General features: G+C 34.4%; 1 long non-coding RNA gene across 1 annotated transcript; it reads left to right on the top strand.

Annotated features, from left to right (window-relative positions):
* Positions 1-874: 874 nt before the first annotated feature.
* On the top strand, positions 875-11,914 carry LOC128550390 (uncharacterized). The gene is made up of 5 exons (XR_008368253.1): positions 875-5,554; positions 7,111-7,199; positions 7,627-7,717; positions 7,989-8,217; positions 8,503-11,914. It is a non-coding gene; the product is annotated as an uncharacterized LOC128550390 (long non-coding RNA).
* The last annotated feature ends 6,702 nt before the right edge of the window (positions 11,915-18,616 follow it).

Genomic DNA, 18,616 nt, shown 5'->3' on the forward strand with positions numbered 1-18,616 from the left:
ATTTTAAAGCTCTTACGTTGCTGTACAAAGAAACTCTGTATGGTAACTGCCCTAACTGTAGAGGCCGCAAATTTCAAACAAAAGATGGCCAAAGATACAAGAATATTTAAAAAAAAAAGAACACAGATCCAAGAAGTAGAAACTTTACAACAATTTTTGTAATTTCATACTTCTTCTAAACCAAAACATTGTTGATTTACGCAAACATTTTCTAATGGTGTTATTTTAAAAGGTAATTTTATGCAAATAGAAATATTTGAAGTGAACCGTTTCTGGAAGTTTCACATTCTTTCGTTTACAAGTAACAGTGGTACATATATAGTTCCTAGATTAGGCTTTAAAACATAGATACTTATACCTTGTTATTTTACAAGAACATTTCGTAATGTCTTTACTATCGGATATATTTTCATGCAAATGTTTACAGTTACAGTTATATTTGAAAGACTAATGCCGTTGTGAAGTGCTATTTAAATGTTCACATTGTTACAAACAAACATTCATTTTCTCAGCAAATGTGTAAGTGGCAAAATGGCGACCTGATGGCTATAGAAACAGAATCGGAATAGAACTGGCTTGTTAAGCAGGCACTGACACTCAATAATTTACTTTTAATTTTCAGCATTGAACAATATATGCTAGATATATCAGAAACAATGTTTTATTTATCTTCCCTTTTTCTTATAATTTCGGAGAGTAATCAAATGAGCCACACCATGAGAAAACCAACATAGTGGCATTGCGACCAGCATGGATCCAGACCAGCCTGCGCATCCGCGCAGTCTGGTCAGGATCCATGCTGTTCGCTAACACTTTCTATAATTGCAATAGGCTTTGAAAACGAACAGCATGGATCCTGACCAGACTGTCCGGATGCACAGGCTGGTCTGGATCCATGCTGGTCACAAAGCCACTATGTTGGTTTACTCATGGCCCAAATATGTAAGACGATCTTTCGGAAGCATAGAACACAGCCAAGATAAAATAGTAGCAGATTAAGTCTGTTCACGAGAGCGAGGCAATAAACTGTGCAACACCCACCACATTCTGTACTGTTGCCAGTTTAGCGTTTTGAAACTTTCGGAATTATTTGCAAGACTATTTGTAAGAAGAACAGATACTTTTACAACACTGCAATTTGCTTTGAGGTCTTACATGTGTTTTTAACTCCTCCGCTATTTACAGATTGTAATGTTGACGACGGATTTTGGCTGAGAGGTTTTCAGATTTGTTTTTGTACTTTTGATTTTGAAATTTGTTTCAATGTTAAATGCTAATTCTAATAATGTTTCAGTATATAAAAGATTTTGGCACGTTAATGCTGGTTTTGTTGCGACAGCAGTTTAAATATAGTCCTTTGTCGTATTCACTCAGACTTTTACAATTGTGCATGGCATATCGCCAATCATTACAATTTATAACTTTTGACACATTAATGGAATTTTAGAGACATTTTTCAGTAACCTATAATCCTAATTAAACATGAAATTATCACGCAGTAAGGCATGACCAGTATGTATCTATTTGAGATTTATAGTAATACTAGTAAATCATAACTTCAATGTAATTCCCCATTAATTTCACTTTAGTTAACTATTGCGTCATCCTAATGTTTACAAACATTGCTCTATGAAGAGCTATCATTTACATATAAATGCTATAATTACGGTCAAAATGTCAATATGAAAATCCTAAAGCAGTAAATTGGTTGTGTACAATACACACGTATTCTTTTTTCGCAATCCTGATCTTAAAAGTTTATTGTTATGATACAAGTACATTTTAATCTAGTCAAAATACAGGACAGAGTAATTTTACTTTAAAATCAATATTATACAATCATCCATTATTCAACAATAAAGTGGATATTTTAACCCAAGTTTTGTGTACGTTATATTAAAACTCGACTTTTCCTATAAGATAGTGATACTATGTGATATAAGGCCCTTAAATTGACATAGGGTCGGTGCAAGTGCCAGTGCCCTGAAAACCCACTGAAAAATTATGTGTATCAATAATGCATCACACTATTTTTTCTGTCATAAAATTGTATTCATTTATTCAATTTTAACCATTTTACAAATAATGATGCAACAGTGTTCGTTATTGATTTCCCCTTTCAACAGCCAGTATTTTTCTGATCGGAACAATTGTACTCAGGTCATTCAATCAGTGATTGGTTAGCATTTACTTATTGTTTAAACATGTCGTCGTAACTGATTAACCAAGAAGCAAATAATTGACTTATGTTTTCTTAGAATCCAACCATATCAGCTGGAAACATCATCAAAAGTAATTGTGATACAAATTTGCTCCGACACCACGCGGGTAAGAATAATTTCAATTGAGTATAATGATAATCTTGGAATTCTACTCATTTTATCTGGAAACATTACCTTCAAGTTGAAATATATTCAAAATGTGTACAAACGATGTAACGCGAGTCCCAGGTAATGTGATGAGGTCTTTAAAGTACTTTTTACTTTTGGGCTACTGGATGGAATGCTACCAAATTTTACTGGAATCGGCCCCATATTGTAGATTTTGAATGATTGATACGAGTATTAACCCCTTGGTCGGGATGAGGTCGCCAGTTTCCTCCAAACAAGTCCAGCCAAATTTGACGGGAAACAAGCTTTTGAGTGAATGCGTTTAAAAGTCCCTTACAAGTGGTAAAAATGGCCTTTACCAATGCCCATACCTGCAGCGAAAGTGTAGAAAGGAATTTCACTCAGACCACAGGACATGTTCCCAGGAATTTAACAAAATTTGTTTTTGGGAGACGGAATTCAAAATTGTACAAATATAGATACATATATGTTCGATTATACTGTAATAGGACATGGTCGAAAACAGATCTTTGCTTTTTAAAATTTTCACGTCCCGTCACATGAATCGAGTTTGCTATCATTTTACTCGGTTGCACTATGGGCTTCATATGTTCAAATTTCTGTTCTACTGACAGATTAATTATGGTATTGACCGAAATGGACTGTATTCTTTTTAAAAAGCAAGTGACTTCAAGGTCGTCATATGGTCAAATTTCTGTTTTACTGTAATCAGATGGACTGTATTCTTGATAAAATGCAAGTGACTCTAGGGACTTCATTGTAAAGTTGCCATATTTCTGTATGTTCATGTAAAATCATTTATTATTATTATTGGTGTTGTTGTTGTTTAGGGTTGCGGTCGAGAAGATAAGGCTTTTGACTCTCATTTATGTGGGTTGGAAACCTTGCTCTGGGGTGTAGACCTCTTTCACATGACTTAGGAAACTATCCAGCTGACCTGAGGACCTGAGGCTCTAACCATTTTCACGCAAGTGTCCGAAATTGTTTTCGTTGGGGCAACTGTCATGAAAGCTGGAAAATCGCCATGTAAGTGTGTCGGTGTGATGTTAAAGCCCAACAAAAAGAAAAGACAAAAAACATGATTATCATCATCATCATCATCATTACTATCATTATCATAATTACTATTATTATTATCACTATCATCATCACTGTTATCTTTATAATTTCTTCTTCTTTTTATCATTATAACTATTACTAGCAGCAGTAGTAGTAACAGTAGTTTGTGGTTGAACATGATCAGCAGATGATTCCTATTGATTTCAAAGGTCAATGTCACAGTGATCCGGAACAGTTTAACGGTTTCAGATAACTCAATAACTCTAGGGCCTAGCATAATAAAAGTTGATAGTGAGGTTGGTCATGACCAGTAGATGACCCTTATTGATTTTGAGGTCAGCAGTCTAAAGGTCAAGGTCACATTGAACCGCAACATTTAAACCGTTTCCGGACGATAACTTGAGAAAGCTTTGGCTTAGGATCACGGAACTAAATAGGGAGGTTGATCATGACCAGCAGATGACCCTGTTGATTTTGAGGTCAATAGGGCAAAGGTCAAGGTCACATTGACCCAGAGCAGTAGAACCTTTGTACACAGTGACCAAATAATCTCTATTCCTTGTGCAATTACTGAATGCATCAAGGTGGAGGGATTTTGTGTTCTACTAGCGCTTGTTTTGATTTTCGTTTAATCTGCGCAACCACATGTTAAATCAAACGTTTAAAGTTAATGCAGTAATAATATAAAAAACATCCATAACGCAGTTCCGAACAATTTTGAAATTTTCGATTTCTACCAGTAAGAGAAGTATTTTTGAGAGTCCCTCGTTCGTATTTGATAAATATATAAAATATATAAAAAGAATTAGCAAATAAAGATTTTAAAATGCAAATAAAGAGCCTTTGTGTTCTTTATATCATAAAATCTTTGTTTGAAATATTCATATTAGAAGTTTAACATCGTGGCTAGTTAGGGTATATTTATAGTTCGATAAAATGCTGTTCTAAATAGTGTTCTATGTTTCTTTAAAACCAAGATGTATTAAATCAGAAGAAATAGACTGACCTTCTATGCCCGCTTTTTGTCAATTAGATTTAAGCAACAATTTATGACATTTGTCAGTTTTCGCATATTTTATAATGAGATTTATCTAAGGTAGCAAATTAGGTACATTACATAGAGTTAGATCCATATTAGAAATGTATGTTTGACATTTTGTATGACATTTTGCCATTACCTTCCTCCAATATAACATTAACTGATAAGCAGAATTTTTTTTATTTCAATATACATTGTAATCATTGGTTGTATATTTGCATTTGATACTGGGACATTTCAGTTATATGAAACAAAAGACAAGCTATTCGTCTATTTTTAAGCTTAAACCAATGTAGGAAAGGGAAGTAATGGCAATTCTACATACTTGCACTTTTAAAGAAATTTGGCAAAATGTATGCTTGTTAATGGAACTCTTTGAAAAATATAATATATTCACATCATTCTATAGGTAAAATAAGATTATTGAATTTATACTTTTGCTAAATTATCTTTGATGGCCAACCGGGATATGCAAATTTAATTTAAAACTGCATCAAGTAAAGACTACCATTTATTAAGAAATCAGTGAACACAGTTTAGTGTAAGTTGTCAATTGTTAAAGTTTTGAGCAAATCTATTGGCTGACCAAGATCTGATTAACCACCTTTGAACCAGAATTTACTTATCTCTTGCAAATAATTAATAACTACAGAATGACGAGAGAAAATCACCATCTGGATTGATTTTAGAATCGTTTTGCAGTTATATACAAAACCATGCGTCACTCATGTAGAGTGTCGTTTGACGGGGTAATGTTCTCTTCCTATAGGACGATAGTCCCTCAGTTTTTGTTTTAACTAGAAAACTTAAATTGAAAGACCTTAGACAAAATGCGTTTAACTTGCGACCTTTGGATTGAATTTCAAAGCAAATTATTTAGGTTAACATGTAGGATAACCTTTCATTATCACTTGTAACAAAACAGATTTTATTTGAACTGGTACTATTTGCATAAATTGTTTGAACAACCCTCTTTTTAAGCATTACGTTCAATAAGAATATAGGCCGCGATTTCATAGCAAAAAATGGTTGAAAATAATACTCCTAGCAAACGAAATAATGTCGTCCATACAGCTGGTCGTTTCAGTCTTGTTGATTGTTACAGGTAAGTTTAATCTAGCTTTACATTTACTCTAATTTCATTTATAATAAGTGTTTTTTTTTTGTAGATAAACTCCTTTATTTACAGGGTATTACTACTCAGCCAGTAGAGCGGTTTTATTCTTTGACTTGAGTGTTCTCATATGCCAACTGTAGGTTTCAATGCTCTGTTTTGCTTTTGCGCTGACGGTTTAATTGAATTTTCTAAAACAATTTGAACATAGATGCTAGATATAATAATGTAAGGAGGGGTTGAAAAAGAAAAAGGATTTTCCTGATAATATCACGTTGTATCATGCATTTGCTTACATGTAGCGACGTAATGCCGCGTTATGAAATTGTTTTCTCTAAAATATCTAACTGTTGGTGTCTTTTTTCTTTTAATATTTGGAAAGTATACAAATGTATACATTTTTGTAAAGGAGTTTTAGATCTCTAAAATAGCAAAACAAAAATATGACTACAAAAAGATATAGGTCACTTAAGAGGATAAAATATAGTAGTCATCATCAATTTCTGAACAAAGCCTACACCCAGCTGACACAAAGGGTTTTAATTTTGTTGAATGGAATTTTCTCTGCTTTACGGAACCCTGCCATATATTTTTTCATATAATTATTTTTGCTTATTGTAAGATTCTTTCAGCGGCAGTAGATGTAGATGGGTATACTAGGCCCTGTCGAGTTATCACATGAGCTGGATATTCCCATATGCACTTACAGTCAGTGTTTACATGCCATTTTTCTAACAGTTGCGTATTTAATCAAAGAGAAATATTCTATAAGGAACACGGAAGAACATTTTTATGATCACTAACAATTACTGCACGAATCTACTATATAGTTCGTGATATTTACAGCACGAGACTCGTGTTACACCCGGGTGTAAGATAGGATGTTCCAGTTCCAGTGAAAATTCCGGTATAAAAGAATATAACGTTCTTGTACGGATAAGGAGGAGGAAGTGGGGTGGGGAATTGGGTAAAATTAGTTTGAGAATTAATATCTTTTTTTTTTTGTGGCGCTGTTAACAAAGTCACCTACTTTGAGGATATCAGCAAAAGATAAACAGTTACATAAAGCGTTACAAATCACCTTAAATGCATTACAAAAATTATCAGACAAATTTGGTGCGGACTATGAAAACACCATCAATATCTACATTTCTCTTGAAATTGTGTTCTAAAGGGAAATGGATAAATCAGCCATAATTGTTAGAATGATAATGTTAATTAAACATATTCTTTTGAAGGATGGAATATCCACCTTTGTTCTTTGTGCTATAATTTCATTTTAAACACTCCTGACAAAAGTACAGTACATTGAAGAACAGAGATCATTTGAGTCACACCATGAGAAAAAGAACATAGTGCATTTGCGACCAGAATGGATCCCGACCAGTCTGCACATCCGCGCAGTTTGGTCAGGATCCATACAGTATGGATCCTGACTAAACTGCGCGGATGCTCAGGCTGGTCTTGATCCATGCTTGCACTATGTTGCTTTCCTCATGGTTCTTTTTCTGGCTCAATTTTCAAGAAAGCATTTTCTTACACTTCAGTGTTCGGTGACTGTCCTAATGGATGGATAAGAAACGACGGTAGATGCTACAAGTTTCAAACAGAAAAACAAAACTGGCCGAACGCAAGGGTAAGGGAAAGTCAACCATATTTACTTTTGTTTGTAGATATAATTTAAGGCTCATAAAGTACTAAATTACACAAAATTTCCATAACGCTATTGTTATTTTGAAGTTAAGATTTTCTTTAGCTTTATTGGGAGATGAGCTTATGAAGTGTTAACAGAAACAATCATATTTGAAAAATTTACCTTTAGCCTACCCTTCTTTTGCGACCAGTGCAGATCATGGTCAGCATGCACACAGGTTGATCATGGTCTGCACTGTTCGCTATTCAGTCTGTAAATTTTCAGTGTACACCCCTTTGATTAATAAATGGTATTGCCCAAAATGAATGATGGACCGGTCCGTCTTAGAAGTTTAGCAGGCTTGGGGTTAATGACATCTGGAAGTGTTACCTAAATGGTAACATTGTTTCATATAAACATTTATTTTTAGCAAATGTGTAAGTGGCATGACAGTGACCTGATGGCCATAGAAACAGTAGCAGAGCAGAACTGGTTTGTTCAGCAGGCCCTGACATTCAATCGTAAGTATGCTGTGTTTGTTTATATTCGGTATTAACAGCACATACTAGATAACCTAAACGGCATACATTGCAAAGGCAGTGTGCATTCTAAAACGATGAAGCAAAATCACAGCTAATATGGAAAGGCACTTCTGTAATATCCTGTTTTAAATGTACAACTTCAGAACTATTTGCAAGATTTGGTTTTGATGTTAATATTGATTTGGTAGTGCGAACCTAAACAATGCAATCAGCTTTAGATTAAAACTGTAGCACTTGATTCACCTGTTAGATTCGGATGTTGACGACGGATTTTGGCTTAATGGTACTGACTGGAGTGAAGAAGGCAATTGGGTGTGGAAGTCAATTACTGAACCGTTTAGGTACCAAATATGGGGTGACCTACAACCAAACAACAGGAACAATAGTGAACATTGCCTTGCTGCACTCAATTTCTTTACCTATGCATGGAGCGATGAATGATGTGACTGGGGTAATCTACAATACGTCTGCGAAAAACCGTGAGTAAAAGAATATAATTCATTGTATTTCAGTATACTCCCAACATAGAAGGTGAGTGAAACAATGCATTATAGCCAATTTATAGGTATACTTTTTTGGCCTAGCTTTTAAAATTCTATTTTGGAAATGAGAATGAAATGAATAACGTTCAAATTACAAGCTTTGTAATGTATAACATAAACATTGCCGAAACACCACATACAATTTAAGTGTGTACACGTTTCTGTCGTTGAAAATTGACCCACGCCACGTTTTATTAGCTGGCGATTTTCTTTTTCTTTCAGAGAACCTGTACGTTCCTGGTATCATTTCTTTTTCGGACGTTAAGCAACCACAGTTAGAAGAAACAACATTTACAAATAAACAAAGACTCGTTCAATTGTAATTTTCAAATTTTTGTTTTTGTATTTTTGCTTTCACATTTTGTATCGACATGTTTATTCTTATAGAGTGTTAGTTTTGAAAATGTTTACCATGCTAAAATTGTGTAAATTGTTCTTTTGTCCTATTCAGAAAATGGTGTACATGCAATAAAGATTCCCTCCTGACACTTCCGCTAGTTCAGTTATTAATTATAGGTTAATAGCTCCGTATAAAAAATCCACGAGTACTGTATGGGAAATATTTCGCGACTTCAGGAGCGGAAACTTTACGCGAATTCAGGAGTGTAAACATAGCGGAAACACTGCGCGACTTTAGGAAGAGAAAAACCCGCTTAAGAACAGGGGTTAAGCTAACAATTTATTTATCACATGCGTATTAATATACTCTGCTGTATATAAAAGTGAAGCATTAGTTCAATATCTGGAACAAAAGTAGAAATATTGCCGTAAATAAACATTTTAACGGGTTGACATCCAAACAATCAAGAAGAAAATATATCAGAAAATAACTGTTATAATTCTTAAGAAGGATTTGATAATTCGTTACTGACATATTTTATGTGATGGAAATACTTGAGAATTGGTTGTTTTTAACTTTTTACTAATATATCCATTCAGAATTGAAGAGCGTTTGTAATGGGGTACGATTGTATGTAAATAAGTATGTATGTAGTTACTGCTTACTAAAACAATAGTTGTGCACAATTATTACATACTGTAAGATATCCGGACAGTATAAAAGATTTTGCAAGTGCATTCCAGGCACGCCTTAATTTGTAACCGACATGCACAGCGACATAGGCAGTTAATACTAGAAAAGGGATGGACAAAAACTGAATATATTTTCAAAACGTTTACCGTTTCGCTTTAAGGAATGTTTATTTTGAAGTATATACAAGTGTTTAGTAAATAATAAAGCCAACATCTAATATCGTTAATTTGTACCTGACGTATTGACAAAAGTTACAATTTACAACATTTGGCACATTGCCATGCTGACATGTTTTCAGGACGATACACTACGTTTTTAATTAACGTACTTGATAAGAGTAAAATATAAATCATGCACTAAATGCATGCTCAGTTAATAATAACCCGGTATGTAGTTATCTTAATTTTAACTTGATGACGGCCTTGATTGATAACAAAACATAGGAACATAAATAATACAATTCAGAAGGACTGTGTTCTGTTCATTCATAAAATGTGTATCAACTTGATAAAATACGCATGTGTATTTACTTCTATTTAAGTTATTCTTTAAATATGTATTACTGCGTCATTCAAATGTTTGTAAACATTGATTTATAAATAGAAACATCTCATTTAAACTAACATCTTCTGGTTTGTAATCGTTTACGTAAAATTAAAATTAAAATTAATGCACATATTTAGCGATGTTTAAATCATACTATCATCTTTATTTTTATTTTGTTAAAGAGCAATGATATAAAGAACATCTGGTAATATACGTTTTAGTGTGCAACTTTTTAAAAATATGATATTGCGCAACAGTTCATACTCATGCTGCATGTATGTCAGTTTGCTATTGTTATATCTGCTTTTAAGGAGAACTAGGAGTATTTAAATTTTATACTTTAAATTCTTGCTTAGACTATGATTGTACACATTAAATTTGTACATTTATTAGTAGGAATAAAATAAGTTTAAACTAACATGTTTTTCGGTGATTTATGGAAAGTTTAGAGTGAAATATATCTGATATTTTGTAATATGTAATATTTTGTATTCTGCAATCATGTATAAGATATATACCATGCATAGAAAGAACTTCTTCATCTTCTCTAGTCGCGCGTTCACCAAGGTGGTTTACGGTATGAACATTTCACTAGTGACAAGAAAGCCTCTTTTAAAAACAGTACTATTACCAATGTCTCAAAAGAATACTAAGTCTTGTGAACTTATGTCTTTGGAAAAGAAAAACAATTACACTGCTGCTTTTATTGTCAAAAGCAAAATGTGCTGATTCGTATGTATGTCAGTACATTATGATTTAAGTCCAATCTACTAGTAATTACGATTCAACTGATTTAAATATTTTTCTTCGCCTGATAAATTGTTAACATAAGAGAATATCCAGAGATATTTGTCCAATAAACAGTAATTGTCAAATTGTAATATAATAAAAAGATCTTGTCTACGTGTCCTCGTGTGGCCGGGATAAAGACAAAAGGGCAGGAAAGGACAACAAAATAGCGATTTTATGTTTTATACCCACCGACATGACATTTTGACGATATAATATTTCGTGTCTTCGCTCATAAAGTTTTGTTATTTCGCCTTCAATGTTGCCCTCGTGTCTGAGGCCAAGAAAACACAACAAATTAGCAGTGTTTTTGTTCTTTTGCATCTTCGCGTCTTCGTGTCCTCGCTCCGAAGACATGAAATGGCAGAAATCAGGCACCATAGTAATGCCATTTCAGGCTATTTTAATAGGATAGTCTTTTAATATATCACACACTGTCTTCGTTTTTTTGCAACCTTCCAATTGTACGACTTGGTTTTCAGCTTGTAGTTATAAGGAAAGAAATATACTACTGGAATATATTTTCAAAATTTTTACTTAAACATGTGCTAGTATATATTCATTAACAAACACATAAAGGGCTTTAGAAGCCTTCCGTACAACTTAGTAGTAAACAAATTTGGTCTAACCTCTATTATCGGAATATAATATAACAATTATTTTTGCACTTAACATGACCTACTGACAAAGTTTGGAATTTATAACGTTTGGCACTTTGACAGAATTAAATATTTCCAGTAACCTATAATGTTCTTTTTTTTACTTAAAGGGTACGCTACTATTAATATATCATGCAGCAAAGGCATGTTCAGCTTTTAATTCAACATGTAAATTTCTATTAATGAGAAACTTTATTTACATAACATTTGCGTTGTGTATATTTATAACACTTTCGTTAAATATTGCGTTATTACAATGTTTGTAAACATTGAGTTATAAATAGGAACACCTATTACAATTTAACTAATTTCCAACTTAATTCAGGTCAGATTGGCCAACTTCATATTAAAACTTTTTGTGTTGTTCTGTGTTCATTTATACTTCGGAATAAGACATATTTGTATGTGTGTGAACTTAGCCAGAGCAGCCAGAGTAGCCGGAGTTCAGCCAGAGTTTAGCCATAGTAGCCAGAGTTCAGCCAGAGTAGCTAGAGTTTAGCCAGAGTAGCCAGAGTTCAGACAGAGTAGCCAGAGTAGTCAGTACTCTGGTTACACTGGCTGGCCGGAGTTTAGCCAGAGTAGCCAGAGAAGCCAGAGTTCAGCCAGAGTTTAGCCAGAGTTCAGCCAGAGTAGCCAGAGTAACCAGGCCTCGTGTTCACAAACTATTTTCAGTCTGAGCTGAGTTGATTATGAAACTTAATATGTTATTTCTATCTTAATAACATGTTTTAACTGAATTTCAAGTTAATAACTATTTTCAAGTGGCTATTCAGTAATTATGGTCAGTTCCATATGGAATTTAACCTTGAAGATTTTGTAAAATTTGTAGTAGAATTTCAAACTCAAACTCAGCTGAGATCGAAAAATATTTTGTGAACACGGGGCCAGGATTTCATTTGCTCTGGTAACTCTAGCAAGAGTTCAGCCAGAGTAGCCGGAGTTCAGCCAGAGTAGCCAGAACTCTGGTTACTCTGGCTAAACAGAGTAGCCAGAGCTCAGCCAGAGTAGCCAGAGATCAGTCAGAGTAGCCAGAGTTCAGCCAGAGTAACTAGGCCCCGTGTTCACAAAACATTATCAGTTTTAGCTGAGTTTTATGAAACTTAATGTGTCATTTCTATCTAAATAGCATGTTTAAAACGGAATTTCGAGTTAATAACTATTTTCAAATGGCTATTCAATATTTAAGGTCAGTTTCAATTGAAAGTGTACCTTGAAGATTTCCTAAAATTGATATTAAAATTTCAAACTCAAACTCAGCTGAGATCGAAAAATGTTTTGTGAACACTGGGCCAGGATTTCATTTGCTCTGGTTACTCTAGCCAGAGTTCAGCCAGAGTAGCCAGAACTCTGGTTACCCTTGCTGGCCAGAGTAGCCAGAGTTCAGACAGAGTAGCCACTCTGGGGGACCAGAGTAGCCAAAGATCAGCAGAGTAGCCAGAGATCAGCAGAGTAGCCAGAGTAACCAGGCCCCGTGTTCACAAAACATTTTCAGTTTTTTATTTTATAATTTATTTTTTCTCTTTTATGACATACATCATACAAACACGTTACACTTGTTTTTGTACAATTCTGCAGACCTATTAAATATTAATAAAACAGAAATAATATCTTTGAGATACATAAAACAACTGTAATTATTTCCCGTTCAGCTTTGTTTATAAAGTCGTTTTGTATGTCAAAAAAGATAAAATGTATCCACTTTGCATGGTAAGACGCTTAAAACATTTTCAGTCTTAGCTGAGTTTGATTATGAAATAATTGTGATAAAATTTCTTGTCAAATGAATATAGTAACACTGTACCAATTCTTATGAAATTTTCTAAGCTGCAAAGATTAAACATTGATTTACTATTCTATGAAGACACTTGGTACCTTATTTCCTTATATTATTCATCTCGGCGATATATGACCATTTTGTGTAGATTCGCCGTAAAACCCAACCCACTTACTCACTTATATCATTCATGTGAGAAAATAAATACGTCCAGAACAAAACCTTTCACTCACCCCTCTGCAACTCCATACCCACACCTATCCTGTCACAAATCCAGTCAATCAAAATCTATTGCAACAAAGACACATAGTAAGGTAGGGTTTTCATATCTAGAAGAGTCCAAACACATTCAAATAGCTGCTTGTCATGTAATAAATTACTGAATTAATAAGATCTGTGACATTAGCCGCTGATTAGTGAAAAATGCCACCAAAGTGTGGCGAAAAAATGGTCAACAGTCTGATGAATGAAACGACGGAAATGTGACAGTGCAAATTTAATATGCCGCCCTTCAAGGGAATAAAATACATTTTACTCTACAACAAACAGGATTAAAGACAAAAAGCATTATTTTGACAAATAACTTCCGTAAGCATTTTTTTGTAAGGGAATGGTAATAATGCCTGTCAGCAGAAAACAAGCTCCAGTGTTCTGCGTATTGATTATTCAAGGGATTTCCCCTAGTATTTGAGGTAGGACATCCGGTAATTTGGAATTAAGAAATGTAAAATTTGATATCATGACCTAATATCAGTTGACAAATGTGTTTTCAAATATAGCGATTTACAATTAAGGAGCTCTAGGGTGCTAGGGTGGCGTGGGCAGTGTTGCATTTTCCATTACTGCTCATGAACAGACTTAACCAAACAAAGGCTGCAATTTTCACTGTTTGCATTGTTCTCGGTGCTTCCGAGGGATCTACTTTCCAGATTCATCTCGTGTTGTTATGTTTTCTGGTCCCTTCGTGATCACTGATTTCAACTCATTAAGATTTGAAGATTGAATACTGCTTAAGCCGGTGCTAGGGGGCGTGGGCAGTGTTGCATTTTCCATTACTGCTCATGAACAGACTCAAACAAACCGAGTCTGCAGTTTTCACTGTTTGCATTTTTCTCGGTGCTTCCGAGGGATCTACTTTCCAGATTATATTTACAATCAACATCCGGTGTTGTATTAACTCGGTACTTGTGTATGTGTATGAAACGATATTGACTGTGTTTGGACTCAGCAATTGTAGGACTGCTGTCTAAAAAGAAATACATTTTATTTGTCCGTTTGATCAATCACTTGATATATAAAACACAAAAAATCACCCCTGAGAGTACAAAAAAGGGTCATTTCGCAACATGTTAAAATCCTAGAAACTCTTGCTACTCTGGCTAAAGTCCGATATATGAATCACTTCATACATAAAACACAAAAACTCAACCCTGAGAGAACCAAAATAGTCAACAGTCTTCTCACACCTTTCCAATATGGCTTCCGTTCCAAACAAACCTGTGAGACTCAACTATTATCCTTTACACAAAAATTGTTTGACATCATCAGCACATTCTCTATAAACTCATGGAAATTGGTGTCAACAAAACATCTTTACCCCGGATTCAATCTTTCTTTATTAATCGTTCTCAGTATGTAGCAGTTGAAGTATCACACTTATTACCAGTTCTATCAGGAGGTTCCCCAAGGTTCAGTGTTGGGCCCTTGTCTCTTCCTTTGTTTTATCAATGACCTTCCCGACTCTGTTATAGGTAGAATACGCTTGAAATCTACTGATGACACCATCATATACCTCACCATTGACTCGTTAGTAGACTCTTACAAACTTCAAGATGATTTGACAAAATTAGAAGAATGGGGACGTAATTGGTCATTGGAATTCAATCCTGATAAATGCGAAGTCATCAATATATCATCTGTCCATATAAATTATATAGTCAAGAATTAAAAACTACAGAAAATGCTAAATATCTTGGGATTACTATCAGTGATGACTTAACTAGGAAAAAAAAACATATTGAAATTACATCTTCAGAAGCTAGTACCACTCTCAGATTTATAAAAAAGAAACATACAATGTAATAACTGTAATATCAAAGAAACTGCCTACAAAATATACGTTCGCACACAATTAGAATACTGTAACATCATATGGCGTCCATGGCAGAAAAAAATTAGTCCTATGAGAAAGAAAAGGTGCAAAGAGCTGCAGCCAGATGTGTTATGAATGACTACTCATTCCAAAGCAGCGTAACATCAATGTTTGAAACTTTTAAATGGCAGGCACTAGAACTAGAAGAATGCATGCATCCTTAATAATGTTGTACAAATTATCACACAACCTCGTCTCTGTAGATCATAACCACCTGACAGCCTCTAGAAATTTAAATTTTATCATTCCACCTTCAAGAACACAATATCATATGAACTCCATTTTCCCCGCACTATCAGAGACTGGAACGCCTTCCATAATAACATTAAAGACAGTGTGAACCTTCAGTGCTCCACATCTGGCATAGACTCGTGTATGTACTAATGTCATCATCCTGATGGGTTTTTTTTTATTTTTAACATAGCTGTATATATCACTGCTCTTACTCTCTTAAGACATTAATATCATGTATCATGTAACCAAAGTAGCAAGAGCAAATGGAATCCTGGTTACTCTGGCTACTCTGACTCCAGAGTAGCCAGAATATGTTACAATCCTGGAAACTTTAGCTACTGGCCCCGCGTTCACAAAATATTTTCCGATCTCAGCTTAAAGATTTCGAAAACTTGATATTAAAATTTCAAGCTCCCTCAAAATTCCCTACCTTGTGCAGCCTTCGACCAAACTTTTCGTTCTTTCTGGTACGGGTTGGGGACCATCCGTGTCTAGGCCACATATTGAAACACCTTCTTCCGCTAATAAAATGTAAATATACTGTAGGTGTAGATAAAGATAATATATAGACGAAATGTATGAATCGATTACTGTCAAAATATATAAGAATTAAGATTGATCATTAGTCTTATCAATGTTTGGGATGTTGAACCGTATCATTACCTCTCATAAACAAACACGGTCAAACCTAGTCTGCTAATATATTGCTTGGTCAAATTATATGCATATATTATATCTTCTTACAAGTTTTAATTTCTTTGCAAATCAAGAATAAACATCTGTTTTGCTGTTTACAAACTTAAGTCTATAACTGAAATGAATAGACTTGTCCAGGTTCATGTTTCTTGAGCCAGTAGCAAATGATCATCGTGAACATTGTAACCATCAATGCAACCATAGTAGCTGAGCCGAGGATAAGTAGGACTATCTGTGCTGTGTCCAATGGGCAGGGGATACGTGGTCTGGAAGTTATTTGTACTTTCGGTCCTGTAGTCTGGTCGCCATTATCTGCAGTGTAGCATGAAATACTAATTCATAGCTTTGTAATTGATGCAAACGTAGATAAACGCGCCATGTATTCTGTAAAAGTCACTTGCAAGACAGGCATATTTGTGATTTTTTTGTTTGCTTTAAAATTTATTACAATAAATCTAAAAATTTACCTGCCTTGAGACAGATGTCATTTAATTTACTATCCTCCGCTTTAAACCTGCAATAAATAATTTGGAGCTGCACAGTATTGTAAAGACGCATAGAATATAACCAAACAAACAATCGTTGATCAACCACCATACAAAAAGCTAGACAAACATGAGTTTTTCCAATCAGTTTCGTTCTAATACGACAAAGATGCTCATTTGGTATATCTTTCAATATAAATGACTACTATAACTTGTATTAGTTTGAGTTCTACAGCTTATATTCATCAATCTGATATCATTATTGATGGTAGTCATCGCCCCCAGGGAAGCCAGCTTATTCCCCTTTTATTCCAAGCGAGTACTGGTACCATTGTTCATATCTTAGGTGAGTTTTTAACATGCCCAAAATGAAATAATGTGTTTCTTGATCATAGCATAACGACGACACTTTCAATATTTACCATATATATCAAAGAAAGAGTTTGCTAATGAAAGTCTATCACATAAATGAAATTAATTAATTAATTAATTACCAAGGCATGCAGTCTCCACAATGCCAAGGCGAATCATACCCATATGATACCGAACCATATCTGTTTAAACGCTTACAGTCTAGCTGACATTTATAGCGTACATATCCGTACATACGATACTGTATGGATTCGTTTTGACAATGATTGCATTAAGGGTCTTTGTCCTTGCATTTACATTATTTTATATTGTCACAAATTATTAGTATGTTTGGAAAATTTAAATTTAAATTATCTTTGGGACATGGGCGGTGTTACACATTTCATGACTTCTCATTTACAGAAACTGTCAAACCGAGCCTGCTAGTATTTTGCTTCGCCGCTTTCTTTGGTTTCAATGTAAACTTGACTGACAGTTCAGTTTGTAGAATATTGAACTTATAAAAAGCCTCACTGCTTTAAAATTTTGCCCAAGTGCAGTATCAGTTAAACTTAAAAATGGATATAATTCTGGCAGAATTGTGTTTCTTGGGATAAAGGAAAGTTCTTACGCTGGTATTCCACCCTCTTCCTGCATAACACAGTGGATATTTCTTGCATCTCTCTTTTCCATCCTTTCTGTATATGTGGTACGTTCCTAAACTCGCATTGTAACGCGTGTAATTCCTCAGTTATCTACAATAGTCACAAGTGTGAGTATTGACATCTGGACATGAAATGGTTTCAGCTATCTGTAAAGAGAAAATATAGTGTAGTTGGTGCTATGTTCATTTTGAACTTTTTCATCCAATGCAGGAAACAGTTTATCTGTCTTTTAAAACCGGCGAGTGTTAAAATTGTTAAAGAGCTTTAAAGGCACTGTAATAAAATACCATCGATTTACATTCTCCCTGTTGAACATTAGGACGACCCGCAAAAGGAAAAGCGCCAAAAGTACGATAACGCTTCTAAGTAATAACGTTTTGACGACGTCCACGTGTAGACAGGGAGAACGTTCCTTAGATGACATCTTAGCTGTTCTGTCTAGTAAACAGAATGACAGGGAGGCTGATTATGAAGTTAAATACAACATAATTTGAGCAATGTATAATTAAACCTGGTTGTCAAATGGGAAGGAAATATAAGATATGAATCTATTTTGTCAGGTTTCATATGAATTTAACGAGATAATAGGATCAGCTAGCCCTATTAATGGATTTTCCAATCCTATTCTATCGTTCATATTGCATGAACTCCGAAAAACATTCATTTTTTGACTGAACAAGATGGCGCCGCAGCGTTCACAATACACAATCAAATGCGCAATACTACGTAGGAAAATGTATGAATGAAAAGGCATTCTATAATTCATAAGGAAATGATTCAACTCATATCTTTAAACATAATATACTCAACACTTTTAAATAAGTCAATATGTCCTGCATTGATATTCTAATAAAATCTTTAACACCTTATCCACTATCTAATTCTTATCAAAAAATTATAAAAAAGCTGGCCTTTGACATAGGCTACTTGTTTCACAAGATGTTTAAAGATT

Source organism: Mercenaria mercenaria, chromosome 17, assembly GCF_021730395.1.
Source record: "Mercenaria mercenaria strain notata chromosome 17, MADL_Memer_1, whole genome shotgun sequence".
Taxonomy (NCBI): domain Eukaryota; kingdom Metazoa; phylum Mollusca; class Bivalvia; order Venerida; family Veneridae; genus Mercenaria; species Mercenaria mercenaria.